This window comes from Glandiceps talaboti, chromosome 20, assembly GCF_964340395.1.
Source record: "Glandiceps talaboti chromosome 20, keGlaTala1.1, whole genome shotgun sequence".
In the NCBI taxonomy this organism is placed as follows: Eukaryota; Metazoa; Hemichordata; class Enteropneusta; family Spengelidae; genus Glandiceps; species Glandiceps talaboti.
In genome coordinates, this window is record NC_135568.1 from 2,573,102 (window position 1) to 2,586,333 (window position 13,232).

At 35.0% G+C, this 13,232-nt stretch overlaps 1 protein-coding gene across 1 annotated transcript in view; it reads right to left on the reverse strand.

Moving 5' to 3' along the window:
* The window catches only part of LOC144451063 (dual specificity calcium/calmodulin-dependent 3',5'-cyclic nucleotide phosphodiesterase 1A-like), a 144,328-nt gene that overhangs the window by 86,661 nt on the left and 44,435 nt on the right, over window positions 1–13,232 (reverse strand). The window lies entirely within an intron of this gene.

Genomic DNA, 13,232 nt, shown 5'->3' on the forward strand with positions numbered 1-13,232 from the left:
CTACACTATTCCCACTGGGACATGATCAGGAACTATTTTCAGCTACATTATCATGCCACTCAGGCCCTATGAACACATCTAAATTAAAGTACTTGGGTTGATCCATCCAGCATCTCAAGGGGAGGTCAGCTTGAAATGGAGGGACAATATGTAATACAATTTTATACACACCTACCTGTTGATTATTTTTATTATGTTATAATCACTTGTTTTGAGAACCAGAGAAACAGTAGATTTTTAATAAGAATTATATTATACTCAAGCAGAGTTATTGCCTTTGAACAGAAAATATGGATTAAAATATACCCTGGTTGCTCTACATCACGACAACTCATCTCTATGTCACTAGTTTTATGGTGTTTGAAATATCAATCACAACGTTCCAAATCACTGTTATTTTTCATGATTTTTCATAAATTGTGCTTGAGGAGGTATAATTATATTAGTCCCCAATATTTTATTTCATTCAACCAGAAAATACTCCTGATGTAAGAGTTTTGCCACTACTCATCTAGCAACTCGTAGTGACAAGACCCCTTAGGTCAGTTATATTTCCATCAGCTGAACAAAAAAAAATAGTGGTAAATAACATCTAATTATACACTTCATTTTTCTGCTTTCATTTTTTCTTTGATAATGTTTATTTATTTATTTTTGATATGGTGTTGGCAGAAACATGGGAAGTACAAAGCAGTTGAAAACATTTTTCTGCTTCCATTTTTTCTTTGATTAGTTATTTATTTATTTTTGATATGGTGTTGGCAGAAACCTGGGCAATACAAAGCAGTAGAAACTAATAATGGGACAAGTCCAGGAGTTTATAACTATCCTTTATGATTTGTTCCTTCATTAATATCATTTTCCATTACTTACTAATTTATATAAATCCCTAGTAGGCTGTAAACATAACTACTTTCCTTTGTCTTCAGAAACAATATGTATATGGATTAATGAGATGTAATAGCTGACGTGTAGCGGCTCAATGACTAGTACGCATGCGCGTCCTATGTACTATGCAATGTTTTTTTGGTCGTTTTACCCAAGGATGCATTGCGGCGCAATGACTATACACATGCGCATTCTATATTTTATGCGCATTCTCCATGCAGAGGGCGCTATCTACAATATCATCGTGAGGCAGCCCAGGCTGTCAGTCACAAATCAATCTACCCTGAGCAAGCTTATGGGCTTTGCCTAGTTTTGATATTATATATATGATAGTAATCCACAATATTATATTTAATCATATCTACATACATTGTAAATTTTAATCATCATAGTTGAGTGGTCTTGCTAGAGTAAGTATAACCATAACAATTAAGTAGTATGGCAATATTTTTGTATACTCAGTAGAATAATTGTATTAAGCATTCATTGCTGTGTCTATGTGTTAGTGTGCATGCACTGTGTCTATGTGTTAGTGTGCATGCACTGTGTCTATGTGTCTGTGTGTTAGTGTGCATGGCTGTGTCTATGTGTCTATGTGTTTAGTGTGCATTCACTGTGTCTATGTGTTAGTGTGCATTCACTGTGTCTATGTGTTAGTGTGCATTCACTGTGTCTATGTGTTTAGTGTGCATTCACTGTGTATATATGTGTTAGTGTGCATTCACTGTGTCTATGTGTTAGTGTGCATTCACTGTGTCTATGTGTTAGTGTGCATTCACTGTGTCTATGTGTTAGTGTGCATTCACTGTGTCTATGTGTCTATGTGTTAGTGTGCACACACACCTTCACTGGACTTATGATGTCTTGATGAGCTCAGGGCTCAGTAAATAAAATTTAGCATAGTGAAAGAGTAGGGTCATATTTACTACGTACACTGCAAAGCGGAATACAAATTTCAAACTTAGTGTATCATATACAATGTACATGATATTCAGTAGTACTTTATAATATGGGGGGTATTTTGAAAGCCATAGTTTCAGAATTTCACTATTTCATAGTCGTAAACATTAATTATATAAGCCTGGAGCTAAAATACTCGTCACCTTATGAAATCCCTTGGTTTAACGTTTTTATTTTTCAATTATTTCAACCGATATTTGAGATCTACATATCTCACTATGTTGCCCTAAAACTCTATCATTTTAGTTTTTCAAATTCTAATCTCATTCAAGAGAAATGTTGAGTGAAAGACAGAAAACTTAACATTTCTCCTGAATGACAGACATAGACATGTATGTATATTTTAATATGTTCCCCTTCCCCACTCTTCTGTGAGGATTCAAATACATAAGTTAGCCATCACGTAACATGGCACTACATGAAATAACCTAAAAATGAAACTACTAACAAAACAATGACAGAAATAACCTGAAGGCCACTGCAATTGATCACAGCTTTAGACTGAAGGATAACAGATGGAGAGTACAATAATTTATTGAACGATTATGATAAATGTCTTGTCGTTTTTTAAAAACAAACGAAGGATAACAGATGTAGAGTGCGATTACTAAAAGATTTACGATAAATGTCTTGTCATTTTATAAAAACATACTAAGTATGAGCAGATGTGTGGATAATAACTCATTTTGAATTTGGTTATAAGCTTTGGACACCTGTTACTCTATTTGCACATACATCAGTGTATGTGTACCATGTACAGTAAACTAAACATACATGTATCTTATCATATCTTATCATATCATATCACATCATATCATATCAGCTAAGCAGGCTAAGAGCCTATGAGCTGATCGTGAGTCAAACGCCTAAAAGTGTATTTTGATGGAGTGATACAGGTGATGTTTTCATCCCTGGCTATCTCACATGTCTGTCTGGCTGGCTGGCTGTCTGTCTGTCTGTCTGTCTGTCTGTCTGACTGACTGGTTATATATCTGTCTGTCCATCTGTCTCCGTCTGTCTGGCTAGCTAGCTGACTGGTTGTTTAATTGTCAGTCTTTCTGTCTAGATTTGTCTGTCTGTCTGCCTGTCTTTCTTTCTGTGAAGATCTGTCTGTCTGTGTCTCAATATCTGTCTGTCTGTACGGTATGTCTGTCTCTCAATATCTGTCTGTCTGTCTGTCTGTCTGTCTGTCTCTGTCTGTCTGTCTGTCTGTCTGTCTGTCTGTCTGTCTGTTTATCAGCTGGATATAACTACAAAATCTAGAATAATATTTTGCTAACATACAAACAGAAAAAACAGGGTGGAAAAATAACCTTTGTCTGATTTCCGTTGACACAGTAAAATTTAATGAAAATTCACAGGTAATGTAGGCTTTATGCAATATGAATCTCACATAATAAAATCTTGACAAGTTGCTGGTACTAATTTACACACAATCCCTTCTAACTGATTGATGTTGTATAAAAAACAAGGATATCTGTCTGTCTGTCTGTCTCTCTGTCTGTCTGTTTTTCGTTTTTCATTTTAAAAAATAAATCTAACATGTTTCTTTAATAGACAGTTGTATTTTCCAATGCTAGAGGTACACAAATCTATGGCCATACATTCTACATTGTTGCATTTTGGAGACACACAATACAAATCTGGTTGATACTTAAGGAGTCTAACACTATTCCTATCCTATACCTTACTCCCTAGCTGGCATACAGATGCATACATTGTTCAGTTGCTCCACTGTTCTACAGTCTTGACTTTTCTTATATTTCTTTTGTTATATTTCTAAATGTAATGTTTTATCTGATGTTAAGTAAATTAAGCTCTATTTTTTTTAAACTAATACATAATAAGTACATCTTGTCTCAGGGTATGAGTCACAATGCCACTAGTTTTCAGCAGATATTTTTTCTCTTAAAGAAGGCACTCCATCTATGGGCAGTAATAAACATATACCCTTACCATAATATTTTCTGAATTTGAAAAACAGGTCAAAAATTAAAACTACTGAAGTTTTCAAAGCTATTTCTCTGTCTGTCTGTCTGTCTGTCTGTCTGTCTGTCTGTCTGTCTGTCTGTCTGTCTGTCTGTCTCTCTCACTCTCTCTCTCTGTCTGTCTCTCTCTCTCTCTCTAGCACCAATTTTTGCTTTTGACCCATTGCTTATTTCAATAATACACCTATTAGGTCTCATCTTTGACATGTTTACTTAATAATCAAATTTTACAACTATTGTGATGTCTGTTCACCATTAATTAGCTTCAAGCTGCACTAAGAGTATTATTTTTCTATCAGACAATAAACAATATTATCCAAGGGTAATTGTTCAACCAATATAATACAACATTCTACATAATAGCTAAAGGTCTATTTTATCCATACTTAGTATTGTAACAGGTTAAAAATGTCATCAAGCTAGTGGCGCTGAATTTAGGGTGTGGACCCAAAATCCAATTTTCCTGTATCATAATCTGTACAGCTTCACAAATACATTTACCTACAGGTGATTCAATACTGTTCAGCATGTACAATAAAACAAGCATGTCTTTATATCGTTATATACAGTTGTCACTTAAATTATTTTTAGCTAACTGTACACTTGGTAATGAGGCTGAACTCGATTAGTTGCTAAATGTAACTATTTTCAGTCTTTTTCTTTTTTCAACTTTGTACATTAATAATATTTATTTCTTATAGAGCGCATTACATTAAACAATCTCAAACATTGAGTATAGTGTTATAATTTATTCATATGATTTATTCATATGATTTATGAGAATAAATTTTTATTATTATTATCTGACAAATAAGCTCCAAAAACATTTCAGTTGCAGCTTTAATATATTGAAATTTTTTTCTGGTGGTGGTGGTGGAGGTGGGGGGGCTGAAAAAAATTTAAATTATACTTAGAGAAAAAAATTTGAATATAATTTAATTGTTTTTCTGCCCCCCCCCCCTACCACCACCACCACCACCACCACCTGACAAACTATTTTTTTTTCAAATTCAAAGTATTCTCTTGACGCTCAATCATCTCGTTCAATTCATTTATTTCAACCATTACTGTCAATTTTCAAATACACTGTAATACTTGAGTTGTCCTTGCGTTGCCTCACATGGTGACTAATGAACCAGATAATTACATCTGTTGTTATCATCTTGTTGGCACTATTATATAATAATATCTTTCAACTTTTATTTGTGTTTTAGTATTTTTATTTTTACTATTATATAACTATAGTACTCACTACCTAATAAATTGGTGTTGCATGGAGGTTATGTTCTCACTTAGACTTGCTCATGTTTCTTGGTTTTATTTTCATTTAAAAAAAAAAAACCCCACACAGCTGTGTTCTTTAGTTTGAAATGATACCTGAGTGAGTGATTGCAAAACAATCAGGTGAATGCGTATTAAGCCCAAGGACGGGAGATGACTAGTAACTGGGGAAATATAGAAAAAAAATGTTGAAAACAACTAATTAGAATAACATTCATTATACATAACAAAGTTATTTTTTTTTCGTGTCTACATTTTAGTAACACGACTGGTGCCTTCCTCAGGAAAAGCTGACAATTATTATTGTAACACACCTAATCCATTTCCTCTATTGTGATTTGTCAATACATGGTCACATGGTATGTAGAATTCTTGCACTGTTCAATGCAAATGACATTCAATGGTCAGCAATTTTTTGTGATGATGCCTTTATGCAACATCATACATCAGTTTCCCTCGGGCTTGTGGGTAAACCCAACACAGAATGTTTCCCCTTGAGCTATGCCCTCAGGAAACGGTCTGTATTGAGTAACCCATAGTCCCTCGAGGAAGCAAACTTATGATGTACGTTGCACTTTGTGATCAGTCAACATGTCAAAATGTTCACCTGAGTTGAAGACAACATTTTCCTTAAAGAACTAAATTGAATATCACAAACTCAAGACATTTGAAGATTATGAGATTAAGATTAAGAAAAATAATCTCCCAAAATAATCTCCCAAGGGAATGGCGCCAGTCTAGTTTTAATTCCTATGTGTCTGTTCCCTTGATATTTCAGAAAAATCATGGATGGATTTTAAGAGATGACGTTTAGAGGAAAGATTTGTCCATTATCTGTTGATTTCATGTTAAGTGGTAATCTACAACATACATGTAATTCTTGATACCAGCAATAGTTAAACCTTATTCTAAAGGGTCAAAATAGAGGTTGACCTCACATACGACTCAGTATAGTATATGGATCAGTGTTGTGGTGTCAACCAAGATATCAAATGATTACTTTTTTTCTAAAACATGCCTAGGTGGTTAAATTCTACTTCAGATTACAAGAATTCTGGATCTTGATATCATTTGTAATACCACGGTATTAATACTAGCATAAGCCATTCAGCTCCAACCCTGGGGCACCCTCAGTGTTGGTGGAAGTATACGCTAGCTACCAAAGTTCACAAATATGTTAAGTTTTTCTAATTCACAATTGTTTTATTTAAAACAGCATTAAACAAAGTATCGCTTTATCCCTATAACCATAATATGTCTGAAAGGTAACATTCATGGTCAAAAACAAGCCTGCTGGATTTTATGTTACAATAATTTCAAATCAATTGAATCATTCCTAATTGTTTATTAAGCTTGTCTGAATCTTAAAAGACAATGCGACTCAGCTGGTCTACTATAATCTATTGTTTTAAGACAATACTATTCTAATATGTAGACGTGATTTTACCAAGAATTATATTAAAATTCACTATCAAAGACAATAAAACAGTTGGTCTACTAGGATCTATTGTAACAGTTTTAAGAAAATACTATGCAGACTTGTGATCAGTGTGCCCTCAAATTTTGTTGTGATTAAAATGAAAAAAAACCTGGTGTTTCTTGTGGGTCAGCTCATAATAAGAGTCAGGGGAACACCAAATGCCGACACTGAAATTGTGTGCACGAGTGGCATGTCAAATTAGCTTAAAGTACACACTGCTTGCGATTTTATCAAGTATTAAGTTCACTGACAAAGCCGATAAAAGTCAGCTGGTCTACTATGATCTACCGGTACTATAGTATTTGAGACGATACTTATTGTTCTAATATGGATTCCTTTCACCTTGCTTTTCATACCTGTGAAGTACATGTACTGTTTGTCACAAAACTTTAAGATGCATGAACACATCAGAGAATTCCTGTATCATTTAGTCTACCCAAATCAGTGATCTCTGTGCAGATTTACACCCTTTCAGCTGGTCAAAAATCATGCATGCATTGATGGCAACTTAATATCTTACCGATTTCCTCTTCTTTGATACAGTACACAGTGTCTGCCATCTCAAAAGGTAAACCTTTTTTATCAACATTCAGTGTAGCCTAAAGCTGCACACTGTACAATATATACCATCTAAAGAAATAAGCTGTTAGGAGATACAATATTTTCATCTTTCAAATGTTGAAAATATCTATTGTATATGTTCACCTTTAAAAGTATTAGAGAGAATGGGTTACTATGGTAACAGTGGCAATTACTCATCGTGATAGGGAACCATGGGAACAGATCTATTGAAATGCTACAAAACCAACATATTAAACATACACTACATGTATATACCTGAAACATAACTTCTACAACTGTCTTCATTCTTATGATCTGTGTGGACCTTTTACCACAGTTGTATTCATGATAACTTTGGACAATCAAACCTATTTCTTTATGTTTATAAATTTTTTTTTCGCTTATTGGAAAGAGGATAAATGTAGTACTATGAGTACAGATAGAACTTGATGGATATTTGAATTATTATAGGACCAAAAATAACACCCCACAAACTTATCAAAAAATTTCTGCTTTATATAAGTAATCATGTTAATGAGAACTATAAGTTTTATATTTGTTTTCAAGATAAACAGTTGAATAAGTTCAACCAATAGGGTAGTTATTTTAATATTTCAATTTGCTTCAATAAAATATGGAACTTATACCAATACAAACCGACTTTTAAGGTTAAATGAATATCAACTGGTTTAAGCATTTGGTCGCTGACATTTTACTACACTACATTAAAACTGTTGCAATGGCTTCATTTGAAGGATTTTGCATATCGTGTGGAATATTAAGAGATAGACTACTAGTACCAAATGTCTTTTACATCCAGGAAATCAAGGGGGAAATCAGATTTTATGTAACAATAAATTGTAGGAAATTGACTTGACATCATCGTAAACCTCTGACTTTTTCATGAAACCCCTCAAGAACATGAAATATTTTAGCATGAATGGAACAATTATTTTAGCTATCTTGAAGATATTGTATTTGAAATAAACAGTTTAACAAAGTGAAGGAATTACAACATCTACAAATTTCAAAAAATTTCAAAGGGAAAATTTCACAAATTTTGTTTCTTGAATTTTTTTACTAAACCTGTCAGTGGTAATATATGCACAGCACAATGTGTCAAGTTCAAAAGTCATACAGATAAAAAATCCTGATACTATAAATAAGTTATTTTTTTTAAACATTAAGATAAATTTTAAATGCTAATGTTCTGAAAGTCTCTGAGCATGGCATTTATCCTTAGAGAAAGTATTAAAATGTGTTTTTTTGTAATAGCACGGCTGGGTTCAGTAACCCCAATCCTTACAAGCAATGGTTGAAAGCAGAAAAAATGTGAATTCTGAAGCCTCTATGAGTATCTTTATCCTGAGAGAAACCATCAAAAAGTGGTTCTTTAACATCACGGGTGGGTTCAGTTAACCCCAATGCTTACATTAGTTACAAGCAATGGTTGAGAGCAGAAAAATTGTGATTACGAAGCCTATGTGAAGATCTTTATCCTGAGAGGAACCATCAAAATGGGGTTCTTTAATATCATGGCTGCGTCTAGTAACCCCTAATTTTTATAAGTAATGGTTGACAGCAGAAAGAATGTGACCTCAGTGAAAGTCTCTAACCTGTGTTTATCCTAAGAGAAACCATCAAAATGTGGTTCTTTTAATAGCATGGCTGGATTCAGCAACAACATATACATAACATTTCGTGCAGACAAGTTATAGATAGTTGCAGAAAACACCTTGGCAACCAAATTCCCTGAAAATCAAACTTCTAAAAATCTCTCCAAACTTTGCCATATGAAAGCTTGTTTCCAGTCCTTTTAAAATATTAAAAAGGAATTTGTTGTCCACCATCTTCTTTTTACACAAATCCTCAATCATTCATTTGCCCACAGTATTTAAACACTAATGACACAGTATTTGGCAGCCATAATGGATTCTAAAATGGCTTCATTTTGACAACATTTTGATTTTTCACCTTTATTTCTAAAGTCTGTTCAGTGACCCTTAATTTTTTTCTTCTTGTTTTTAACTAAGAATGGGTGGGAGTTTTGTGCAAGTTGGTTAAAAGTGCCATTCATATGACATCCCATCAATAAGGTCACATTTATCTATATTCACTTCTTAAGCTTTTTATTGAGAATCTTGAGATTGTACATTTTTCCTACTCCATTTTTTTCATGCTCCCATGAACCCCACACCTACCAACCTCATCTCACACTACACATAACATTATTTTGGAACTGAATTTTTTACTTTGAATTAACTCATCCAGTACTCTCATAATCCCACCCTACAATACAAAACTATGCATTCTCTCCCAAAAACTTTTAATTCTTCAGATTATAAATATTACTAGATAGTATCCTAACCCTCCATCCCTTCCCATCCACCACTATTCCCATTCCATACAGATTATAAAACTTTAATACCATACCAAGGCTTTTTATTGTTCTTCAAATTATGCATTCTACTGAACATATTACCTCATCCTGCCCACCATTCTCACCCCATATAACCCCACCCATACCTCATCATATCCTACCCAACATCTGCACCCCATATAACCCCATCCATACCTCACCCCATCATGCCCAACATTCTCACCCCATATAACCCCATCCATCCCTAACCCATATAACCCCACCCATATCTCATCATATCCTGCCCAACATCTGCACCCATATTACTCCACCCATACTTCACCCCATCCTGCCCAACATCCTCACCCCATCCATACTTCATCCCATCCTGCCCACCATCCCACCCATATTACCCACCCATACCTCACCCCATCCTGCCCAACATCTGCACCCCATATTATCCCATCCTGCCCACCATCCTCACCCCATATAATCCCATCCATACCTCATCCCATCCTGCCCACCATCCCTAACCCATATTACCCCACCCATATCTCATCATATCCTGCCCACCATCCCACCCATATCACCCCACCCCATCCTGGCCAACATCAGCACCTCATATTATCCCATCCTGCCTAACATCCCATCCCCATATTTATACCCAATCCATACTTCACCCCATCGTGCCCAACATTCCAACCCCATATTACCCTACCCATACTTCAACCTATCCTGCAAACCATCCTAACTCAATGGGCACAAAACTTGTCAGATTTACAAACTTTGTCAAAACGTAAATGCATACATTGTACACCACTGAATGTAATTTGAATGGCAATCACCTGAAACTTCTGACTACTTCTGCACCCATACATTTGAAGTGAATTTCCTTGAAAAGGCCAACTTACATACCAAACAGATCTTTGAGCATGCTATGTATCTGTACTTAATTACCACAATGTTAACAGATAAGAAAGAATCATATCTTTATTGCAAAGGTGAGTATAAACCTTCCATGTACGGTCAAAGGTCTGAAATCAATGTTTTTATTTACATTTGGAAGGGAGTTATTGCTGTCCACTTTTTTTATGGAGACTTATACATCCGATGGGCTAGCGAAAGAAAGCAAAAGAGAACTTGAAATTCCCCGACTACGAAATATTCATTGAGATTTCATCAAAATTGTTGAATATAGCTGTAACCTCATCTTTACCATGTATTACATCATTAACCTAAGATACCATATCTCCATGGTAACAGTTGAATACTCATGAGTTGTACTGTAACTTATTCATCATCTACAATTTTAAATTTAAGGTATTATAGACATTAAATCATTCACAACATGACCTCTACAGTTTAAAAGTGTGATCTACATTTTGCTTTCAATAGCAAGCCCTAATACGTTAACAGCAGTACAACAAAAAAAAGTACCGCAGCATACAAAACAAACAGTCTCAGCGAAATTGCTAGAAGTTGCGGCCACAGTGGCAGGTTTATATTTATATTCTGTAACCTTATAACCCACATGACCTATTAAAAGGTCATGAGGGAGTGAAGAAGGGAATGGAATTTCCAAACTGCTAAATACCAATCAATCTAGTCATCATATACACTGCAGGTTAATGCATTCTATCGCAGAAAGTAACAGCTTAACACATACTAAGAGACAGATGTGTTCTAAAAAAGTGTATACATACCAATTTGTGACAGCTTGAGAACTGCTTAAAGGCTAGGTTTTGTATGTCAGGTTCTCACATCACTATTATCTTATCAGTTAAAGGCCAGGGTTTCAATCCCAGGTTCTTGCATCAGTGTTATCTTAAAGGCCAGGGTTTCAATCCCAGGTTCTTGCATCAATGTTATCTTATCACTTATAAAGACCAGGGTTTCAATCCCAGGTTCTTGCATCAGTGTTATCTTATCAGTTAAAGGCCAGGGTTTCAATCCCAGGTTCTTGCATCAGTGTTATCTTATCAGTTAAAGGCCAGGGTTTCAATCCCAGGTTCTTGCATCAGTGTTATCTTATCAGTTAAAGGCCAGGGTTTCAATCCCAGGTTCTTGCATCAGTGTTATCTTATCAGTTAAAGGCCAGGGTATGAGGTTATCAGTGCAGTCATGACAAGGATTACATATCTATAGGATCATTCTTTTGTTCTGGAATATCTTTTTTCATTAGCAAACAAAATATAAAATGCCTGAACATGTGAGTTCAGACTTCATAATCTTTGGGTTAATATTCAGACTGAGTGATGAAGAGCTAGACAATTGTGAAGATGTTTAATTGCAAACTGCAGTATGTGCACTAGACTGTAAGATAGTGTCGACATTTTGTTCAGCCCTATCAGGCTTCTTAACCACAACTGTACTAAATTGCCCATTATCCTGCATAGTGTAACAAGATTTGGTTGCAGCCAATCAAATATGGTTATGCTGTAGGTGTAAAAATGACCATGATGTTAGCCTTTCAATGCTGATTCATGCGACCAACCACCTAATATTACATGTATGTAAATAGTAAACATGAAAGTTCCAGGTTATACTCTGGTGGTATTTTATCAAGTTAGTACAAATAATTGACAAGTATCACCATGACAACAGTCATCTTTATCATCAACAGGAGAAACTGTTTTGCCTGTTTGATTGTCATCTACATAATGACGACTGTTTCAACTTCTAATTGCAAGTTCAGGCAGGGCCTTAAAATCTGTTGATCTTGCAGGCACTAGACCCACATACGTGAATGATAGCTGATAACATAGCATGAATGTCATATCTTACAGACTAGTAGATACAGACGTGATAGTGTGGCATGAATGCCGTATCTTTAATACAGACTAGTAGTACAGACGTGAGTGATAGTTGATAGTGTCACATGAATGTTGTACATTGTACCTTACAAAGTAGTCGTATGGACATAAGTGGTAGCTGCAGATAGCGTGGTATGAATGTTGTATCTTACAGACTGGTAAATACAGAAATAAGTGGCAGCTGATAGCGTGGCATCATTGTCGTAGTACAGATGTGAATGGCAGCTGATAGCATAATTGTTACAGTACCTTACAGACTAGTATGTGAGTGATAGCTGATAGCATGGCATGAATGTCATATCTTACAGACTAGTAGAGTTACAGATGTGAGTGGTAGCTGATAGTGTGGCATGAATCTCATCTTACAGACTAATAGTACAGACATGTGTGATAGCTGCATAGCATGGCATGAATGTCATATCTTACAAACTAGTAGTACAGAGATAAGTGGTAACTGATAGCGTGGCATGAATGTTGCATCTTACAGACTTTATGAGCACTGGAGTAGAACAAGAAAGAAAGATACGTAAGAAGTAAAACTGTGATATCATCTAATCTATTGAATATATTCAACATTTAGATTTGGTTGACTTAATTCTAAGTTCATACACTGTCAGTTAATCTGTTTTTATGATTTATTCTAAATGTATGAGAGACTTTTAGTCAAGATAACGTAACTTTTGACCCAAATGGATACTTAAACATGTTGTATAGTAGTAAAATGACGTACTGTACCATCAGTCATTAATACATGCACCAATCATTTCTGATTTTGATATAGATTTGGGGACCTGAAGCGTGAATTATTATTAGGTGAAAGCTAAAAGTCACTCAAACCTTGGATAAATGTCAAACTCCCTGTGCACCTAATGTAATTCATAACTGTATTGTAGTTGACACAT